Below are 7837 nucleotides of genomic sequence, written 5' to 3' on the forward strand. Positions count from 1 at the left end.
AGAGAGAGAGAGAGAGAGAGAGAGAGAGAGAGAGAGAGAGAGAGAGAGTCAAAACATATGGGCACTACCCTTATTCAAACCATCCCACTGGCTGTTTTGGTTCTCAGAATTGTTCTCTGTCTTTAGTTTTTGGTAGCTCAGAGTGTGTCTTGGTGTATGTAGTTCGGGTACATGGTAATTTACTGGCAATCTTCATGTTTCCTTCCCCGCCCCCCTGTTTCTTCAACTTCTGTCGTATGCCAGTTTGGCCTCTTTGGCATGCCCTGCTCTTCCTGTAGGGTGGCCTCATCCCTTTTGCTCTGTGTCTAGACAGCTTCAACTGCTCTGCCCTGTTTGCTGATTTGCCTGCATGGTCAAATCTACTGCTAAAACTTTGTTTTTGTCAGTGTGGTTGTTGTATTCGTCATCTTTACTGTCTGTTATTCAACTCCCCCCCCCTTTTTTTTTGCCTACTGTCATTAAATTTTACTTCCTATGTTCTGATAGTCTCTTGACCATTTTTATGACTCTTGTTCTGAATTCTTTCTTAGTCATTTCATGGATCTCAGATTCTTTGGTGCCCCCTCTTAGTTTCTTTCACGTGTGTCACAGATCCTTGATTCTTTATACTACTCATGTCTTTGTGTTGAAAAGTCAATTTTCTGTTTTGAATTCTTGACCCATTCTCCATTGGTGGAACCCACTGTCATCGATTCTAGCCTATATCTCTGAGTAAGAGGGCTTCTTGTGAGCTTTCCAGTTGACAAAGATGCAGGCTGCTTCTGTGCTTATGCCGGGTAGGGCTGCTAGCAGGCTTTCTGACGCTCATTGGTGGAAGTCTGTCTGCCTGTGGTAGCAGGTCTTTTTGATTGAAGATGGCTACTGACCAACTTCCCTGATCAAACACAAATATGCCCTTTGGATCTCTGAGATTGGAGGGCTGTTTTCCTGTCTGGGCAGGATCATTAATCAGCAGGTATAGCTGAATGAAACTCCTGCCTTATAATGCTTTTATATCTTATTAGTAAGGATTTTCCATAGGGACAAAACTGATGGGACAAATATATGTTTTATTTATTTATTTACTTATTTGTTTGTTTATTTAATGTATGAGTACATTGTAGCTGTCTTCAGACACACCAGCAGAGGGCATCAGATCTCATTACAGATGGTTGTGAGCCACCATGTGGTTGCTGGGATTTGAACTCAGAACCTTTGGAAGAGTAGTCGGTGCTCTTAACCGCTGAGCCATCTCTCCAGCCCGGGGACAAATATATGTTAAAAGGGGGGTTGTTACTTTGGATTACACAGTCCAGTTCAGAGAGTCTAATAATGGTTGTCTTTACACTGGAGAGCCTGAGACCTTGGTTACTGCTCAATCCATGACACTGTCTACCTAATAAGTCTTAAGATGGCCTTGAAGTCCTAGACAATCCCTAGAGAGCCACTGGTCTTCAGTCAATATTGGAAGCTCAGTGTAGCTGAGTTCTGATATCAGGAAAGGAATATAGCAGAAGCGCCAGCAACAGGATAGAAAAACTGTCCAGTGGAGCTTGAAGGCAATGAGATCAAAAGCAAAATGTCTCCCTGGGAACTCCTTTTACCTGGACTGCCGTAAGAAGGTGCCATCACATTCAACATGGGTCTTTCTTCCCTTTCCAAGTAACCTGATGAAGAAGAGCTCTTACAGGTCTGGCCAGCAGCTTAGTTCTTAGATGGTTCAAGATCTGATCAAGGTGACAACCAGGACAAGCCATCACAGCCAGCCCCCACAGTCTTCTGAAGTGGTCAGGAATGCAGCTCTTTGTTTATCCAGGGAAGTCAGACTATGCTCTGGGATATGTTAGAAACACAGAGGAATAAAAAGTGATGCTAATTCGAATGTCTTCCTATGCCTGTGGAGGCTGAGCAGGCTGGTTTTGTAGATGGGCTAGGGTTTAGTAGTTCTCTCTGGACAGGTTCCGTAGTTGACAAGTGACACTAAGGTGCCTTGGAAGTATGACTGTGCTTCCTTTCTCTGATTCTGCCTCACCCCATGTGGCATGACTATCCTTTCTCCTAGTAACTCCTAGGCCACCAGAGATATCTCTGGGCCAGTGCTAGGAACTCTGGGAACACTAAATTCATTGTATTCTGAGCACTAGCTCACCTCTCTGCCAACAGGTTGATGTTCAGGGTAAATGACCTCCTTATCTTCACTGCAGTGATCTGGGGATAGGAGTTCGGTGGTGTGATCTGAGTAAGACAATTGTATTGTTCCTTTTTTTTTTTTTTTTTACTTTACTTGAATTTCATTAAGTTCTGTGAACCATTCATGCTTCCTTGGCTTGTTTTCAGTTGTTAAGGTTTCAAAATGAGGTCTTGGGGAGTTGTTAGTTTGCTTTTCTTTGGGACAGTCAGAGCTGGAGTCTTCCCATTCCAGGAAAACAGATGTCTTCCTAGCCATTTTTTGTTCGGTTGGTTTTACTTTGAGGCAGGGTCTATTATATAGCTCCAGGTGTTCTGGAGCTTGCTATGTCCACCAGGCGAGCCTTGAACTCACAACATCTACCTGCCTCTGCTTCCCTAGTATTGTAATTAAAGACATGGCATGCTAGCTGTTTTTAAGTCTTCAGAAATGATCACCTGAGTGTTCCCCAGTCACCAAGGTAAATAGATGACTAAGTATATATCTATTAACAGTGACATTTAAGGTAAAAAGGGACAATATTTTGGCACTGACAAGGATCACCCACCCCAGGATGGCTATAAAATTCCTTGCTAAATGTACCTTATTACCTGATACATGCCACTAAGCTACCCATGAAACGATATAGAAAACTTGTGTGATGCAGTTGAGTCTAAAGACAAATTCATTTTGTTCCTCTCCAGACAAGCCATAGCTGGGCACTGGGCAAATAGGATGCATATAGAAGGAAACCATATACCATGACTTCAAGGGGTGCTCAAGGGACTGTGGGACAAAATTACATAGATTCCATAGGGAAACCCACAGCAGAGGTCTCAGCCTCTCTTTAGAATATGTGACCTTGCATTGGACATATGAAAAGTAAGAAAGATGGCAGCCACATGCCACTAGATCCCTGGAGTGGTCCATAGTATAGGTGCCTATCTTGTTTTAGCATATCCCAGGTCTCCAGGAGTTTAGATGGGGAACAAGAATCGTTCTGCAGTGCGGAGACCAGCAGCGTTGCTCATCTGACAGAGTTGTTTCACTGTCAGAAGGGCCATCCTAAGGACCCTCCCCTTGGAAGCAGAGGCAGCGGCTCCCTTTGGGACATAGTGTAGTGGCCTAAAGAAAGTGTCCTGATTTTACTTTGAGACCATTTCTAGAAACGTGAGATTCTTTGACACTTTCTTCCTTCCTCTTGGACATCGAGTCAAGTGTATTTCTTCGTAACTATTTCTAAACTCATGTTACATGATTCTGTCCAAGAAAGGGGTCATAGGCCCTTCTTATCGGAAAAACAAACAAGTAGGCATCTCAATAAAGGCTAGATTGTTATTGTTCTCACAAGTCAGTCATTGTCAGGGAGTGTACCTTCTTCTTCTTTTTTTTTTTTTTTTTTTTTTTTTTTTTTGGTTTTTTTTTGTTTTTTGTTTTTTCGAGACAGGGTTTCTCTGTGTAGCCCTGGCTGTCCTGGAACTCACTCTGTAGACCAGGCTGGCCTCGAACTCAGAAATCCACCTGCCTCTGCCTCCCAAGCACTGGGATTAAAGGTGTGTGTCACCACCGCCCGGCAGGGAGTATACTTTCTTAATGAATGTGAGTCTACGCCCTCTTCTCGGAGGGGGCGGGGGAGGCTTTCTACATCCACAAGCTTTCCTCTTCCCCAAATCAGATGAGCACACAGTCCCAGCCCATGTATTCTCCTGGGCTGTGCTTCTCCCATGGCTCCTGCAGACTTTCCAGCCTCCCTTCCTCTCTGTGTTTGCCTGCTGCTGGCCTCTGGCTTGGCCCAGGCAGGCAGGCTGCTTGTGGTGCCCATGGATGGGAGCCACTGGTTCACCATGCAGGTGGTTGTGGAGAGACTCATTCACAGAGGCCATGAGGTGGTGGTAGTTGTTCCAGAAGTGAGTTGGCAGCTGGCAAAATCCCTGAATTGTACAGTGAAAACTTACTCTGTTTCTTACACTCTGGAAGATTTAAACCACCACTTCAACTTTTTTGCCCACAACCAATGGAAACTTCAAGAAGTAGCAATGTTTTCTCTACTGAAGCATCCAGGCAAAGGTTTCTTCGAATTACTGTTTTCACACTGTAGGAGTTTGTTTAACGACAAGAAGTTAGTGGAGTACTTGAAGCAGAGATCTTTTGATGCAGTGTTTCTGGATCCTTTCGATGTGTGTGGCTTAACTGTTGCCAAGTACTTTTCTCTCCCATCCGTTGTATTCAGCACGGGGAATATTTTGTCATTATCTTGAAGAGGGTGCACAGTGCCCCAGTCCTCCGTCTTATGTTCCCAGAGGTGTCTTGAAATACACAGACACCATGACTTTCAAGGAGAGAGTGTGGAACCATCTCTCCTACTTTGAAGAACATGCATTTTGCCCCTATTTTTTCAAAACTGCTGTAGAAATTGCCTCTGAAGTTCTGCAGACCGTGGTGACTATGACAGACCACTTCAGCTCAGTGTCCATTTGGTTGTTACCCACTGACTTTGTGTTGGAGTTCCCCAGACCCATGGTGCCCAATGTGGTCTACATTGGCAGAATCAACTGCCACCAGGGAAAGCCACTTTCCAAGGTACATCACCTTCCCTTAGGCAGGTGAAGGGAGGGTGGGCTGTGGATGACAAAGCCATTCCTCATTGAGCAGTCCTTTGTCCTTTGCATTTGTTGTCTTTGGGTTTTGTTGTTGTCGTTCCAACAGGATTGCAGTAGTGTGACCTTTCACCTGCCTGTTGATCTGTGGGGCTACCACTGACATTCTTACAATCACCAGACTGTATTCATGATTGCCTTTTGAAGTAGACTGAGAAACACAGTAAGAAGTGAAGCTTCGGTTTGCACACATTCCTGTAGTCTGTCTCCTTTCAGAGAGCACTCTCCAGAGTTTTGTGTGCTTCCCAGGATCAGGGAGGTAGTTCACAAATAGTCAGCAGCTGTAAACATCCAGAACTGTGTTCTTACGACAAGATGCAGTGTCACCCTGGACAAAGGTGTCTCTTCTCACAGTCGAGCAATTGATCGTCTTCGCCAAAGTAAATTTATCATGATCTTTAAAAGTGGCTTTTAGTTTTTTTTTTTTTATTTGAGAATCATACATGTATAAAATGGTTTTTGAGCAAATCTAACCCTATGGTATCCTCTGTGACTCTTTCTAGAGTTTTAAATATACCTTTGTGTTTCTAACCCACATATGTTGATACATATTTAATATCCCAGACTGGACCAATCATTATCCTTAGTCTTTTATGTCTGTCTGTCTTTCTTCTTTTCTCTTCACTATGTTTGTTTGTTTTCCAATTTTTATTCATTTACTTTATGTATATGAGTACCCTGTAGCTATCTTCAGACACCCCAGAAGAGGGCATAAGATCCTATTACAGATGGTTGTGCACCACTCTTTGGTTGCTGGGAATTGAACTCAGGACTTCTGGAAGAACAGTCAGTGCTCTTAATTGCTGAACCATCTCTCCAGCCCTCTTTCTTTGTTTCTTTCCTTTCTTCTTTCTGTTTTTCTTTTCATTTCTTTCTTTGTTTCTTTCCTTCTTTCCTTCTCTGTCTTTCTTTCTTTCTTTTTTTTCTTTTCTTTTCTGGCTTGTGTGCTTTCTATACAGAGCTCTCTGTATACCACTGACTGTCATAGAATTCACTCTCTAGATCAACCTGACTTCAAATTAGGAAATCTGCCTGCCTCTGCCTCCAGAGTGCTGAGACACGAAAGGCAGACACCACCATCTCCTGGCTCCTGAGACCTTTCGAGACAGGGTTTCTCTGTAGACCAGGCTGGTCTTGAACGCAGAAATCTGCCTGCCTCTGCTTCCCAAGTGCTGGGATTAAAGGTGTGTGCCACCACGCCCGGCTCTTTAGACCTGTCTTAAACACAGAGCCTTTCTTTCTTTCTTTCTTTCTTTCTTTCTTTCTTTCTTTCTTTCTTTCTTTCTTTCTTTTTTTTTTTCCTGAGACAGGGTTTCTCTGTGTGGCCCTGGCTGTCCTGGAACTCACTCTGTAGACCAGGCTGGCCTCGAACTCAGAAATCCGCCTGCCTCTGCCTCCCAAGCACTGGGACTAAAGGTGTGCCCCACCACGCCCGGCTCCTTAGACCTTCTTAAACACAGAGCCTTTCTTATTCTTGGTATTTTCTCAGCAGCACAGAGCCTCAGGGGCAGAGTGCCTGGGGCTAGGTATGCACACAGCACATTTCAGTGCATCTAGCTAATTGCTTTCCAAACTTTGAGCAACTCACCACTTGGTCACTGTGTGTGTGTGTTTTCCATGCCCCCTGCTTCTCTGCATGTTCTCCAACTTTTAAAGGTTTTTGAACTTTGACAATGAAACATTCTGTGTCTAGGCTTCCAAGTTCACTAGCTGTTTCAGTAGATAATCGGGACATTTGTGTATTTCCTCCTTGGTGAATTACACATTGGCATCCTTTTACCAATCTGTCCAATTGCCAGCCTCTGGAGTTCAGGAACATTAACACTTAGCCCTTCAAATATGTGCTGCATATTCTTAGCTGTTTATCTTTCAATTCTTATTTATTTTTATATATAAGGAGGTTTGCTTTCCTGTATGTATACCACATGCATGTAGTATACACAGAAGCCAGAAGAAGGCATGGGATGCCCTAGAACTGGAGTTGCAGATGGTTGTTCGCCCCCATGTGGGAGCTGTGGATTGAACCTGGGTCCCCTGGAAAGGCAGCCATATTTCCTAACCCCTGAGCTACTACTACCCCTCTGGCTCTATGGCTGTTCATCTTTTAATTGAAATGGTTTTTATTTTGGAGCATCCAAATTGGTTAACTTTTCCCTTTGCTTTAAATGCTTTAAATATTAGCTTTTTGTTTAAAGCCTTCTGTATTTCAGTATATATTGATGTTCCCAAATCCAAAACACCAGTCCCTGTTTCCAAACCCAAAACACCAGCCTATATGTGAGTGTTTTCAGTTCCTCTATGGCTGACAACATATTTCTGAGAACTTGACCCTACAAAAGTATAGGTGCCTGAATTTAGCTGTTGTTAGCAATTTAAGACCTCTTAATGAGGCTCTTCATGGTCTCTTTATCAGGCCTTAATTTTTCAAGTTTACCTCTGTCTGCTTCCAGCCTCTTAGTTTGACTACACTCATATGCCACACAGTATTTTAATTGATTGCATTTGTGGTAGATTTTAGTATCTTTGAGTCCCACACTTACTGATTTCCAAATTGTCTTAGTCGGGGTTTGTATTCCTGCACAAAATATCATGACCAACGAGCAAGTTGAGGAGGAAAGAGTTTATTCAGCTTACATTTCCATGTTGCTGTTCATCCCTAAAGGAAGTTGGGACTGGAACTCACACAGGGCAGAACTTGGGGGGCAGGAGCTGTTGCAGAGGCAATGGAGGGGTGCAGCTTACCAGCTTGCTTCCCCTGGCTTGCTCAGCTTGTTTTCTTATAGAACCCAGGACTACCATCCCAGGAAGGGCACGACCTACAATGGTCTTTGCACTTTCCTCCTTGATCACTAATTGAGAAAATGCCTTACAGCTGAATCACATGGAGGCATTTCCGTAAGGGGGGCTCCTTTCTTTACAATAACTCCAAATTGTGTCAAGTTGACACACAAAACCAGCTAGCCCAGAAATTGTGTTGGTGAGTCCCATGATAATAGTCCCCCTTAGAACTTAAAAATGGTTTTGTTGAGGCTGG

At 43.7% G+C, this 7837-nt stretch overlaps 1 protein-coding gene and 1 pseudogene across 1 annotated transcript in view; both read left to right on the forward strand.

The window, feature by feature from the left end:
• LOC116088731 (UDP-glucuronosyltransferase 1-1) overlaps positions 1–7837 on the forward strand; it is a 175614-nt gene that overhangs the window by 10617 nt on the left and 157160 nt on the right. The window lies entirely within an intron of this gene.
• LOC116088925 lies at positions 3850–4753 on the forward strand (annotated as a pseudogene).

Source organism: Mastomys coucha, unplaced genomic scaffold (genome assembly GCF_008632895.1).
Source record: "Mastomys coucha isolate ucsf_1 unplaced genomic scaffold, UCSF_Mcou_1 pScaffold14, whole genome shotgun sequence".
Taxonomy (NCBI): domain Eukaryota; kingdom Metazoa; phylum Chordata; class Mammalia; order Rodentia; family Muridae; genus Mastomys; species Mastomys coucha.